This window comes from Cebus imitator, unplaced genomic scaffold (assembly GCF_001604975.1).
Source record: "Cebus imitator isolate Cc_AM_T3 unplaced genomic scaffold, Cebus_imitator-1.0 Scaffold427, whole genome shotgun sequence".
Taxonomy (NCBI): domain Eukaryota; kingdom Metazoa; phylum Chordata; class Mammalia; order Primates; family Cebidae; genus Cebus; species Cebus imitator.
This window is the reverse complement of record NW_016107742.1, coordinates 10,551-24,920: the sequence shown is the minus strand read 5'-3', so window position 1 is coordinate 24,920 and position 14,370 is coordinate 10,551. Positions and strand designations below refer to the sequence as shown.

At 49.3% G+C, this 14,370-nt stretch overlaps 2 non-coding genes across 2 annotated transcripts; both read left to right on the top strand.

The window, feature by feature from the left end:
- The first annotated feature begins 763 nt into the window (after positions 1-763).
- On the top strand, positions 764-927 carry LOC119468419. Its single transcript, XR_005197099.1, has one exon. It is a non-coding gene; the product is annotated as a U1 spliceosomal RNA (small nuclear RNA).
- Positions 928-8,495: 7,568 nt separating this feature from the next.
- On the top strand, positions 8,496-8,569 carry TRNAN-GUU. The gene has a single exon. It is a non-coding gene; the product is annotated as a tRNA-Asn (tRNA).
- Positions 8,570-14,370: the final 5,801 nt, after the last annotated feature.

Here is a 14,370-nt window from a genome sequence, read left to right as displayed (position 1 = left end):
GAAGAGCAGACTGGGACTGGGAAGGCGCTGGGATTACAGACACGTGCCACCATGCCCGGCTAATTTTTGTATTTTTAGTAGAGACGGAATTTCTCCATGTTGGCCAGGCTGGTCTCGAACTCCTACCACGTGATTCGCCCGCCTCGGCCTCCCAAAGTGCTGAAATTACAAGCGTGAGCCACCGCGCCCGGCCTCGTTAATGCGTTTAACAGATGTACACATAGTGCCACATCACAAGGATAACCAGGTTTGAAAGGAATTAGTTTCCTTTGTAATCCTAAACGTTCTACTCTGCTCTTTGAAAGCCATTATTTGAAAAAGGGTGCACGGGCTTCCAGCTGGCCGCCAAAGGCGGTCTCCACAGGACACAGATTAAGTACCCGCTTCTTGGTGGGAGACAAGGGGCGGGGACAGGAGGGAAAGGAGGGAGAGGCCGACGTCACTTCCCCGCCGGCTCCGGCAGCGGGTTGGTCGGCTGAGTGGCGGAAGAGCAGACTGGGACTGGGAAGGCGCTGCCGGTGACATCACGGAGACGGCGACTTTATGTAGATGAGGCGGCGCAGGGGCTGCTGCTTGGCCACCTGCTGCTTCCCGACGAAGGAGTCCCCGCTGTGGGAGCGAGTCCCGGACCGCTGGTCGGACCTGCGAGTCCCAGCTGTGTGTCCGGGCCAGGAGGGCTGGGGGTGCGGTGCCCGCCGCAAGTGACCGTGCGTGTAAAGGGTGAGGGGTATGAGGCTGTGTCGGGGCGGAGGCGAATGAAGTCATACTTACCTGGCAGGGGCGATGCCATGATCACGAAGGTGGTTTTCCCAGGGCGAGGTTTATCCATTGCACTCCGGATGTGCTGACCCCTGCGATTTCCCCAAATGTGGGAAACTCGACTGCATAATTTGTGGTAGTGGGGGACTGCGTTCGCGCTTTCCCCTGATCCTTCGTAGTGTGAAGGATAGGTAGCAACTCTGTTTCCTCATAATCACTTGTTTTCAGGGGTTGATCTTGGCGTTTTCTGTTATTGTCCTTGGACAGGTGTTATTTACTTGTTTTTGAACGTTAAGTGCTCTTTAGGTGGAGCGCAGGCTTCTAGCTTTTGTACATCGGCGGTTCAGGGCTTTAAACGATTTTTTTTTTTTTTCTTACTTCTGAGGCTGAGTTTCGGTCTTGTTACCCAGGCTGGAGTGCAATGGCGCGATCTCGCCTCACCGCCATCTCCGCCTCCTGGGTTCAAGCAATTCTCCTGCCTCAGCCTCCCGAGTAGCTGGGACTACAGGCGTGCACCACCATGCCCAGCTAATTTTTGCATTTTTAGTACAGACGGGGTTTCACCATGTTGACCAGGATGGTTTTCATCTCTTGACTTCGTCATCCACCAGCCTCGACCTCCCAAAGTGCTGGGATTATAGGCATGAGCCACAGAGGACTTTTAACAGTTCTTAACAACGTTAGTGTTTTCCCGCCATCCCCCAGACGTTAGGTCTTAGATGGCCTCTGCTGGAGCAGTGGCACATCTCGGCTCTGGCAATCTTCCTATCTCAGGCCCCCTGAGTAGGACAAGCACCCGCCACCACGGCTAGGCTAATTTGTGCTTTTTGTGTTTTTCTCCCTCCCTCCGCCCCACTCTCCTCCCCTCCCCTCGCGCCTCCCCTTCTCCTGTCTCTCTCTTTTTCTCTTTTCTTTTTTTGAGATGGCGTCTCGTTTTCGCCCAGGCTGGAGTGCACTGGTGGTGTCTCGCTTGGCTCACTGCAACCGCCACCTGCCAGGTACAAGGGATTCTCCTGTCACAGCCTCCAAGTAGCTGGGACTACAGGCCCATGCCACCACACCCAGCGAATGTTTTGTATATTTCGTAGAGACGGGTTTCACCACGTTAGCCAGATGGTATCGATCTCCTGAGTTCATGATCCGCCGGCTTCGGCCTCCCAAAGTGCTGGGATTACAGACGTAAGCCACTACGCCCAGCCTCCTTTTCTTTCTTTCTCTTTCTTTTTTTCTTTTTTCCTAGAGGTTTCAACATGTTCTCAGGCTGGTCTCCAACTCTTGGGCTCAAGTGATCTGCCCAGGCTCCTAAAGTGCTAGGATTACAGGTGTGATCCGCCGCGCCTGGGTAGCTCCTGCTTTTCACCACAGTATTTACGGGAATTTGTAGGATTTCTGTGCTGGGGAGACGTGTAGTCAGCTAATAGAGCTAGGTAGAAGTTGTATTCAGAACTGGTGGTTTTCTTTGGAATAAAAACAGTGCATTTTGGGGGCTGTGAGGGTCCTCGTTTGGTTGTAGACATAACACCCTTGCTTTGTGTCGGGGAAGGACTTTGACCGTGCCCTGGTGCTCCTGCGCAGGGCATGGAGGGCTGCAGATCAGAGCCGCAGTCTACCCTATGTCTTCGTGGAATACCCTATTTGCCCCGGAATATAAGAAGGGAGTTCTTGTGAGGAGATTTCTACAAGTAAGGAAACAAATTTCCATTCGGTTTTTATTGAAAAATTTAAAATTATAATAACTGAGTCCAGCCTCTCAGATGACAAATGTCTTTTGCCTTGAGATCCCGGAACTGCCGCTTGCCTCAGCAGGTGCAGGTGCAGCCCTCGCTGCCCTCCACACTTTCTCCACAAGAGGGAGACAGCGTTCCGCAGGACCACAGCGCTCGCGGCATCCAGAGCCAAAAACCGCGGAGCGAGTTGCCCTGTCCTGGCTGCAGCAAGCAACTGTCCTGGCTGTCCTGGCTGCACCTTGCCCTCTCCCGGGTTCACCGCGCATCTGACCTAGAAAGGTCCTTCGCTGGGAGCAAAGTGGGGCGAGATGGTTGCCAGAGCTGGGGCCTGTGCACTGGACCAGGTTGACCCACGGGATTGGAGGTCTCCAGAGTCAGAGGGGGGCCAAGCACTGCGACCTCACTCTCCTCAATCTCCAGAAGGACTCAGAGAGATGCAGAAACTGAGACAGGCTTCCTTTTTCAAGGAAAGAGGAAACTCTCGAGGAAGGTCCAGGGGCTCTGAACCAAAATCCAGATTTTTTTTTTTTTTTAACCTGCAGGCTTTTGTTTTTGTTTGAGAAGGTATCTCGGTCTGTTGCCCAGGCTGGAATGCAGTGGCACAATTTCGCCTCATGACAACCGCCATTTCCCAGGTTCAAGCAATAGTTCTTCTTCAGCCTCCCTAGTAGCTGGGATTACAGGTGCCCACCATTTCGCCTGGCTAATTTTTGTATTTTTATTAGAGACAGGGTTTCACCATGTTGGTCAGGCTGGTCTCAAACTCTTGGTCTCAAGTGATCCGCCCACAGCCTCGCAAAGTGCTGGGGTTACAGGTGTGAGCCACCACATCCGGCCCACACCTGCAGCTTAATCCCATTTAGTTGATGCAGCTTTATCATTCCCTATGTTCAGGCCAAAAAACAGTTCTGTAGGGTGGTCATTCTTTGACCCCATACATCCTGTTGTTCAGAAAATTATTTGGCTTTCTATTTAGTTAACTGCAGACTGTACAATCTTTCTCTTTTTTGGTCTGAAACCAAGAAAATGTAGATTTTTTGGTAAACATAGAAAGCTTCTGTTCTTAAACTTGAAACTTAATGTTTGTTTTATTTGAGTTCCTTCAGGCCTCTCAAGCTATCAAAGAACTGAGAGTCATCCAGACAGTGAGATGCTGGATCCTTAATTCACTATGATTGCTTCCTTGCCCTCCCTAGTTCCTATTTTCTTATACGTTGTTACATTTCTTCCCTGCGATCTAAACCTCTGGTTTTGGTTGGTCAGGGAGATGGATTTGAGATTGAGTTCTCATCTCCCCCACTGCAGCACCCTATTAAAACCCATTCCTTGGGAATAACCATCTCAGTGATTGGCTTTCTTTGTTGCAAGCAGCAAGAATCCCAGGTCTTTGAATTTTGGCAAAGGAGTCTCCTGATAAAGGCGGGATAGCTTCTACTGACCAACCTGGAAGAGATCAGACATTTGAAAGCCTTAATCTTGGGGTTGGAGCTTGGGCTGCCCTTGAGCCTTTTCTTTGGGGCTCCCAGTCAAAATCAGCCTTGGCCAAGCCTGTCTTCAGGGCCCAGGGGGTAGGGCCAGGTCCTCCCTAGGGGCTTCTCCCGCTGGGTCGGCAGCTACCCTTCCTTTCCCTGTGACTTGAAGAGAAGCTTCAGGGGGAAGCTTCAATTTGAGAAGAGCCCGGGATGTGCAGGTGCGCGGTGAATCTGTGGTTCCCACCGCATCCGCCACCCTCCTTGGTCCTCTCGCTGTCTCTGGTGGGCAGAATCTTTCAGGGTGATCTTGGGCTCGGAAGACACCCAGGCAGGAAGGGACCTGTAGGGAAGGGCACTGCCCCCTTAGGCCCTGGGCAGGAGGGATCCGAAAAAGGTCTTAGAGAAAAGAGTTGGAAGTAGATCAAAGAGAAAGAAAGAAATCCTAGGAGATTTCCTATCTGAAGGCCCCTGAAAAGGAAGTCCGCCTCCTCTGGGCCGGGTCCTCCTGTTGCAGTTGAACCGAGTTCGGGTCTGCACTGGAGACCAAAGCAGGTAACTTTGCCCTGACTCCTAGTGAGGAAGCCACGCGCGGTCCTCCCCGGATCAGTGCTCGCTTCTGTAGCACTTGATTGTCTCTCCTGGGTTTTCCATGGATTCCAGGGATGCAACTGAGAAATTTATTTATTTATTTTTTCTTTTTTGAGATGGAGGCTGGAGTGCAATGGTGCCATTTCGGCTCACTGCAACCTCTGCCTCCTGGGTTCAAGCGATTCTCTTGCCTCAGCCTCCCAAGTAGTTGAGGCTCCAGGCATGTACCACTATAATTGGCTATTTTTTTTTTTTTTTTGAGATGGCGTTTCTTCATGTTGGTCAGTCTGGTGTCTAACTCCCGACCTCAGGTGATCTGCCTGGCTTGGCCTCCCAAAGTGCTGGGATTACAGGCGTGAGCCACCATGCCTGGCTGAGAAATTCATTTTAATGCACTCACTTGAAGGAAGAGTATTTTGAAATCTTTTAGCAAAGAAAATGATTTCTGACAAGTTTTACACTGAAGACATTCAGGTGTGAGGAAAACACAAAAACCACTTGGCTAGGGAAAGCAAATGCTGTTGAGAATGTCTCACTAACACAGATTGCAAGTCAGCAGGTAGGTCTGACCCTCAGGGTGGGCACATTTTACTTTCAGCGATTGTTGGAGAACTTAAAATGAATCTCGGACTTCTATGTACATACATAGGGTAGAGACAGGGCCTTGATATCTTGCCCAGGCTGGTCTCCAACTCTGGGCCTCAAGCGGTCCTCCACCTCCCCTTCCCACAGTGCTGGGATTACAGGCATGAGCCACCTCACCCAGGGCCTTTTGGTATTTTAATTTAATATTTTTAATTTAAATACACAATCCAAAAATTATATAAAAAGTACAGGAAGCCCACTTTATGCCAGTTTTACGAAAACAGGAAAGATGATATATCAATGACAAAGCGTGAGAGTGGCAACATCCTGAAGTAGTGAAAGAAAGTTTCCCTAGAATTCTATGCCAAATGGGAAAGTCCTCCAAAATGTGACTGAAATAAGGACATTTAAAGACATAGCAAAAAAGGCCGGGTGCGTGGCTCACGCCTGTATTCCCAGCACTTTGCCAGGCTGAGGTGAGCAGATGATGAGGTCAAGAGATCCAGACCATCCTGGCCAATATGGTGAAACCCCATCTCTACTAAAAATACAAAAATGAGCCGGGCGTGGTGGCTCGCGCCTGTAGCCCCAGCTACTCGGGAGGCTGAGGTGGAAGAATCGCTTGAACCCAGGAGGCGGAGGTTGCAGTGAGCCGAGATTGTGCCATTGCACGCCAGCCTGGAGACACAATTCACCAAAGCACACTACAAAAGATGTTAAAGGAGTCCTCCAGGCCTAAAAACAGGGATACAAGGCAGAAATTTGGACCCATACAAGGCAATGGAGATGACCGAAAGTCGCTGTGCATGTACATTTATTATTTTCTTATTATTTAAATATTTTTAAAAATTTGACAGATTAAATAAAAGCAAGAATAATGAATTCTGGGGCTTATAACATGTCTAAAATCAAATTACATGACAACAGTAGCATAAAGGCCGGAAAAGGAGGTACAATGTCACTTGATGGCAGACTGATCAAGATGTAGTCTAGAAACTCTAAAACCATCACTGACACAACAAAAGAAAGAGCAACAGCTAATAAGCCAAAATAATTCCAAAAAATGGAAGGATAGAAAAACCATGTAATTACTGGGCGCTGTGGCTCACACCTGTAATCCCAGCAGTTTGAGCGGCCCGGGCGGGCGGATCACTTGAGGTCAGGAGTTTGAGACCAGCCTGGCCAACGTGGTAAAATCCCATCTCTGCTAAAAATACAACAATTAACCTGGTGTGGTGGCTTGAGTCTGAAATCTCAGCTACTCAGGAGGCTGAAGCAGGAGAATCACTTGAAGCTGGGGAGCAGAGGTTGCAGTGAGTTGAGATCAAACCACTGCGCCCCAGCATGCGACTCCAGGTCCCAGAGCAAGACTCTGTCTCAAAAATAAATAAATAAATAAATATGCAAAAACCATGTAGGCTGGGCATGGTGGCTTATGCCTGTAATTCCAGCACTTTGGGAGGCCAAGGCAGGTGGATCAAGAGGTCAGGAGTTCAAGACCAGCCTAGCCAAGATGGTGTAACCCCGTCTCTACTAAAACTACAGCAATTAGCCCAGTGTGGTGGCAGGTGACTGTAATCCCAGCTACTCGGGAGGCTGAGGCAGGGCATCGCTTGAACCCAGGAGGCGGAGGTTGCAGTGAGCCGAGATCGCACCACTGCACACTCCAGCCTCAGCAACAGAGTGAGAGTCCTTTTCAAAATAAAACAAACAAACAAAAACAACAACAACAAACCCAGGTAATCACTCTGCTGGGACAACTGCTCTCCAGGCCTCTACCCCATAGAAATACACAAGTGGCCCATGAGAAGTGTACAGAATGATGACTGCAGCATTGTTTGTAATCACAAGGTAATAGAACCAACGTAATTTCAAAGATACATCAAAAGGGTTTTATTTATTTAACACAGACAATTGAACAAACAATCGAAGCATGTCCTTTGCCTAAAGGAAGGCAGAGGGTCAGGGTGATGCTACTCCTGCAAGGCTTTCAGGGTTCCCAGACACCTAGTTCTGGGCCTAGTTCTTCTGGAAGATCTTATTCTTGGGAGCTACAGGTTCTCCCATTTGGGGTCTTTCAGGTTCTATCTCCGTTTTCCCTTCAATTCCTCCTCATTCTGCTACAATAAAAAAACAATTCTCTGCCGGGCGGGGTTGCTCAACCTGTAATCCCAGCACTTTGGGAGGCTAAAGTGGGCAGTCAGGAGTTCGAGACCAGCCTGGCCAACATGGTGAAACCCCATTTCCACTAAAAATACTAAAGTTAGTTGGGCGTGGTGGTGGGCGCCTGTAATCTCAGCTATGTAGGAAGCTGAGGCAGGAGAATCCCTTGAACCCAGGAGGCGGAGTTCGCAGTGAGATCATGCCACTGCACTCCAGTCTGGGCGACAGAGCAAGACTCCCTCTCAAAAAAAACCACCAAAAACAAAAGCAGAAAAAAAAAAAAAAAAAACAAAAAAAAAAAAAAGCAGAAAAAAAAAAAAAAAACAAAGGCCAAAAGGCAACAAAACAAAACAAAATAATTCTTCTCCCGCCTGTGCCTCTGCACGAACCTTTTAGGAGGTGCGGCTGTCTGGTCCACCTCTCCCGGGCTTCTTTCCCCGCTTTTCTCTCTCCCCGCTCCGCCCTCCCGCCCCACGACCCGACCCCTCCCAGCTGAGCCCCGGCGGCTCCACCGCCCAGCAGAGGGTGCACTGGACGCCCTGCTCCTGGCCCGCCCCGCGGGGTGCCGAGAAGTCAACCTGAATAAACGCTTTGCGAAACAACTTCCCCTTGGAAAAATGTCTCTTGATTTTCATTCTCAGGGCTCTTCAAAAGACTGAAAGCTAAAGGCGATGAATTCATTCAACAAGCCCTAGCTGTGCGCCCTGCTGAGTGTCAGACCCTGCTCCTCGCGAGTGAGCCTCACCCCATCCCTGCCCTGGGGGAGCCCCCGTGCGGGACACAGGATCCCAACACTGCAGCGGCAGCTCCGCAGCGGCCCCGGTGGCGACTCGGCAGGGTGGGCACAGGCTCTCTCACTGGGTGAAGGCGGCGCAAAGCACTCGAAGAGCCATCCCGGGAGCCCGCCGGGCGTTCAGCTTCCCTTGGGCCCCCAGGCGGCTCGGTCGCCGACTGGGGCCTTTCCGGGGCCTGCTGAAGCAGGTCAAGGGCAGAGCGAGCAAAGGCCATTGGGCTGACCTTCAGGTTCCAGAGTCTCCCAGCGTGGGTGTCCTACATGACCAGCGCGACTCACCGCTCTCTAATCTCTCCGATGTCCCCAGGCCTTGTACGGTCGTCCTGTCGGGCGGGCCTTGAGGCTGGAAGGGATAAGAGTTTGGTGAGTGCGCCCTGCCTACAGTGCCCAGTGGAGTTGCTCCTAAGCGTCTCTGTGGCGCAATCGGTTAGCATGTTCGGCTGTTAACTGAAAGGTCGGTGGTTCGAGCCCACCCAGGGATGCCTCCTCTAGCTTTTAAAGCGCTCCTGTATTTTCGATCACTAAAGAATCTTCCCCGTTCGCTCCCATAGTCCTAAGTCCCAAAGATTGGTGGTTCCAGGCCGGCCTGGTATGCCCATGGCAGGGAGGGTTTTCTCTTCCCAGGGTTCTAGTTACAGTTAACAGGGATCCTTGTCAAGGTGTGGCCCCCGCCTCGCCAGGTCCAATTCTGCTAGAGCATCTCCTAAAAAGTCAGGCTGTCTTGTGCCTGTATACAAGAAACAGAGACCAAAGGAGTCACTTCTGATGCAATAAAATCCTTATGCTGCCCTTTATAGGCTTGGAAGTGTTATATACCAGCTTCAATTTTTTCATTTTTAATAGGAGGCCTAGAGAGGTGTCCTATCCCCAGGATGTGCCTGGATTTACTGATTGCTCTATCAATAACGTGACCAGTGGAATCATTCATCATCATCATAATCCTCTCCATCATTTTTGAAAACAGCATTTTTTGGCCTTAGTGTGTGCATGATTTATTTAACCCATTTCAAAATGTGTTTGAAATGAGGTTGGCTTCTTGGTTTTAGGATTACAAAGAATCCCAAAATCATCATTCTTTTACACACATCTGTGGCCACTGATATTTCTCTAGTGTAGAGAACTGGATGGGCCACTGCCATATTACATTTAGTTTTTGTGACAGGGTCTCATTCTGTCTGTCAGGCTGGAGCGCAGTGGCCCAATCAGGTCTCACTGCAGCCTCAACTTCCCATGCTCAAGCGATCCTCGCATCTCTCAGCCTTCCCAGTAGCTGGGACTACAGGCGTGGGCCATCATGCCCTGCTAATTTTTGTATGTTTTGTAGAGAAGGGATTTCACCATGTTGCACAAGCCGGTCTCCAAACTCCTGGGCTCAAACAGCTGTGAGGCCTCACAAAGTGTCAGGATTTACAGGCATGAGCCACTGCATCCGGCATTGTATAATGCCTCAAACTTCAGTACATTTAGCAAATTTATCTTCTGTGGGAGAGGCACCTTTACATGATTTCAAGAAGAAGCAAAAGTAAATCACAGATAGAAATCAGAATGGTGACTGCCTAAGTGGGGATGGGGTGAGGAGTGACTGGAAAGAGGCTCTAATGAGAAAATGTCCGTAACTTGATCTAGGTGAGGGTTTCTTTTGTCAAAATGCACTGAGAAGCGAAGTTAAGATTAGCACACTTTGGCCTGTGTGGATTATACTTCAGTCATTTACTGATAGCAAATAAATAAAAATAAAATTAAAAATTGAGGTTGGGGAATGTCATTAAGTTTACATTTTATTGTATTCTTTAGGTTTCACTTAAAATACCCGGTTGGAGTGTGAACTCTCATCTTTGTTCATTTCTGATTTGGCCTGAAAAGGCCCTACGGATGTTTGAAATATCTGAGCTAAAGGGACAGGTACGGCCACACCCTGTCAACAGTAAAAGATTCCAATAAGGCTGACTGAGAGGGAGCTCCTCAGCTTTTGGGTGTTGCACTTGCTCAGAGAGGGGGCAAAAGTCTAGCCTTTCAAGATGACGTGACCCCCGCGTGCAGGTTACGGGTTCCTTCTATTCCTGCCGCTACAGAGAACGCTGAAGCCACAGGAAGCCACAGGAAGTTGTACCCTCTCTAATCGCAGGTAAATGGCGCAGGCCAGGCTGAGGTTGGAGGCTAAAGGGAAAGAAGAGCCCTACACCCTAGAAGGGACACTGCAGTGACTCCGATTGGAGCCGAGTTTGCTGCGGCCTCACTAGGATCACAGCGAGCCACAGGAGCTGACGCGGCCGGACTCCTTCTTTGAGCTTAATACAGGGCTGCTTTTGTTTTGGAGATGGAAGGGTCCTCATAGATTTCCCTCCTTCTTGGTGTCTCTCCATTTTCCTCCCTTTTTTCCCTACTCTGCTACAATAAAAAAACACTTCTCGTCTCTCCGTGGTGCAGCCCTCACCGCTACACAAAGCTACTGCGAAGTTTTGTCTCCCGGGTCCGGGGTCCGACTCTACCGACCACCGGCCCTCCTCCTGGCAATTCCCTGGTGGACCCACCCCCTGCCGCGCTCCCAGCCTCCGGCCCCAGACACACACCCAAAATCGGCGCAGCTGAGACCCTCAGCTCTACCATGCCAAGTGGCAAGAGAGGGGCAGGGCCCTTTTCTTGCCGCTGGCCCCTAGAGGGCCTCGCCCCTTGCCCTCTTCTGGGAATGCTAGAAATCAATGGGAATCAATGCTTTCTAGAAAGAACTTACTTCCCCTTCGCGACCAGTCGGCGACGTGGCGAAATTCGATCTGTACAAAAAATACAAAATTAGCCGGGCGTGGCGGCGCACCTGTTGTCCCAGCTACCTGGGGCTGAGGCAAGATCGCTTGGCATCAGGGGCTGGAGGCTGGTGGAGGCTGAAGTGAGCCAAGTTTACACCACTGCACTCCAGCCTGGGCCACCGAGTGAGAGTCTGTCAACAAACAAAACAAAACAAAACTTCCCCATGGGAAAACAGTTTGTGATTTCTGTTTTCAGGGTTCTTCAAAGGACTAAAAGCAAAAGGCGACGACGGATTCGTTCTACAAGTGCTAGTCGTGGGCCCTGGTGAGTGCCAGACCCTACTCCTTGCGAGAAGACCCACCAGCGACCCTCAGCACATCCCTGCCCTGGTAGAGCCAGCAATCGGGGCACAGGATCCCAAGACGGCAGCGGCAGCTCCGCAGCGCCCCGAAAGCCACTGAGCAGCTGGGCACAGGCTCCCTCACTAGGTGAAGGTGGAACAAAGAATGGGAAGAGCCATCCGGGGCGCCCGCCGGGCGTTCATCTTCCCTTGGGCCACCAGGCATCTCGTGCAGGTTTCGGATGGGGGCGTTCCCAGGGACTTCCGAAGCAGGCCAGGGGCAGGGTGGGGGAAGGCCATTCGGCTGTCCTGGCTCCAGAATCTCCCAACCCGCGGGTGTTCAACGTGACCAGAGCGACTCACCGGTCTCTAATGTCACCGGTTTTCCAAGGCCTCCTCAGTCATCCTGAGGACAGAAGGGTTGGGGATAGTTTGGTGAGTGCGCCCTGCCTACAGCATCCTGTAGAAACGGTAGTCATGGTCTCAGTGGTGCAATCTGTTAGCGGTTAGCGCGTTGGGCTGTTAACCGAAAGGTTGGTGGTTCGATCCAACCCAGGGACTGCCTCGTGTTGTGTTTTAACCCGTTTCAATCAACCAGGTTAACCTATTTCTGTTAACATACAATCAACCGGGTTAATCATGGGGCATTAATCCTGAGACACACATGTCCTCTTCCTTACCTCCTTACGTCTGAGGCTGTGAGACGGACCAACTGCGCCTTATACATGTCAAACTGAGGAATCCCGGAGACCTTAGACAATAATTCACTTCCGGATAAAAATCTTCTTTGCTGCCATGGAAGGCTTGGGTGAGTAAGGTGCCTCAAATTTTTCATTTATAATAATAGGAGACCTATTACAGTAGCATCCTATAGCCAGGATGTTCCTGGTTCACTGATTGCTCTATCAATAATGGGACCAGTAGAATCAGTCATCTTCATGCTAATCCTCGCCATGGATGGTGAAAACAGCATTTCTTCCATGGTTTGTGTAATTTATTGAACCCTTTACAAATGTTTTTCAAACCAGTCTCGGTGGCTCACGCCTGAAATCCCTGCTACCTGGGAGGCTGAGGCAGGAGTATGGCTTAAACCCAGGAGGCGGAGGTTTCAGTGAGCTGAGATCACATCATTGCACTCCAGCCTGGGGGACAAGAGCGAGACTTGGTCTCAGAAATATAAATGTTTTTCAAATGAGGTGGTTTTCATGGTATTAGGATTACACATGGTGCTGCAGTCCCCACCGTTATTGTACACATTTCTTTGGTCACTTGTGCAGGTATTTCTGTAGTGTAGAGAGCAGGATGTGCCATTTTTACATTACAGTATTTATCTAATGCTTCTAATCTGAATACCTTCTACAAACTTATCTTCCGAGGGAGCAGGACCAAATCATATTCCAATTTGTTTCCCAATTCTCTCAAGGCCTCTTTGTCACTTACTTGCTGGCACAGCAAACTTCCTACACATCGATGTATGATGTTCCACTGAGGCGAGAGGCGCGCTCCTGGCTTAACTGAGGGGGTGGCCAGCAGAAGGACATCACACACAGATACTCTGTGGCATACGATGAACTGCTAAGCTTTTAAGATATTTTAAAGTCCTCCAACATCTGTAATTGTTTTCTGTGGTGACCAAGTCACATGGGTCTGGAGAAGACAGGCCACAGTGGCATCTTTGAAAGCTGTCTGTCAAGTAGCTCTTCCAAGGGGAGCAAAATCACTAAGGTCCCAGGTGATATATTTCTTCTTCCCTTTCCTCTTCATAATCTTGATTTTGCTTTTATTTGACAAAACCAAACTCACGCTCATTCTCCCTCCTAAAAATGGTAACTTAGCATGCAAATTATTATTCTTTGATAGATTTTGCAGGGGCCATGTCCATAACAGTTAGCCCATCTGAGATGCATTGTTGGAGCCGACAGAACCCCGCACCCAGCAGGAGGCACCTTGTGCAGACCTGGACCTTAGAGCTATTGGCTCATGTTCCTTCAGTTCTGTTGAATATCATGATAGAAATTAAGCTCTTTAGCTTTTACCCACTACTATGGCTATCGCGCAGTCCCTCTCTCTCTCTCTCCCTCTCTCTCTCTCTCTCATTTTTGTATCATGATTTTTTTCCCTCAGTGACATCAGTGAGCGTTTCTAGTTTTGATGTTTTAGAGTGAACTTCTGGGATCGTTTTATGACTATGTAACAGTCAGTATTCAATTCTTCTGAGGATGAAGGTTTGTGTTTTACCCAGGTTTTCCTTAGAATAAAAATGAGGTTACTAAGAGCATTTTTGGTAGAAGATTTGTTGGATGTATTGTTCATGCCATGCGATAGGAGTAAGGGACCACCACAGGGAGGTCAGAAGGTGCTTCTCAGAGGTGGAGACTGTTCTTGATGTCAGAAGGTTGAGGGTTGGAAGAACCTTCAGGCACAGAGCAAAGCGTGAGCAAAAGCTCTGTGGAGGCCAGGAAGCTGGAAAATAGGGAATAAAAGAGGCCAGTCTGGCTGGAGCAGAGAGAGCGGGATGGAATCTGTCTGAGCAGTGAGAAGGGATGGAGAGGTGGGCAAGGCGCCTGGCCATTCAGGGGTGGTTAGTTAGGAAGTTTTGTCTACAAAATTAGGAAGGTGTTTAAGTGGTTTAGTCTGGGAGGTGACAGGGTCACATTATATTGTGAAAAAGCGACTCTGCCTGTTGTGTTGAGATTAGAGAGGTGATAAAAGGGATATGTGTAAACCACAAGAAAACTAGGTCATCCGTCCACCCCCACTCCCCAGGTGAAGGTAGCCTAGACTAGGGTGGTGTTGGAGGAGATAGAGGAAGACAGACTCAAGGAAAATTTGCACGGTAAAAACCAGTAGGATTTGCTGATGGATGCAATACAGGAGGGGAGAGGAAGATTATCAGGGCTATATGTTAGTTTGCTTATACAAGATGGATTCAATTGTAATGAAATTGTTAATTGCAATTGACTCTAAATAATGGCACGACTTAAAGTTATGCAAACATTTGCATTAGTTAAATATTTGCATGACTTAAAGTTATGCAAACATTTTCCCTCAGTGGCTTCGGCGAGAGTTTCTAGTTTTGATGTTATAGAGTGAACTTCTGGGATTGTTTTATGACTATGTAACAGTCAGTATTCAATTCTTCTGAGGATGAAGGTTTGTGTTTTACCCAGGTTTTCCTTAGAATAAAAATGAGGTTAC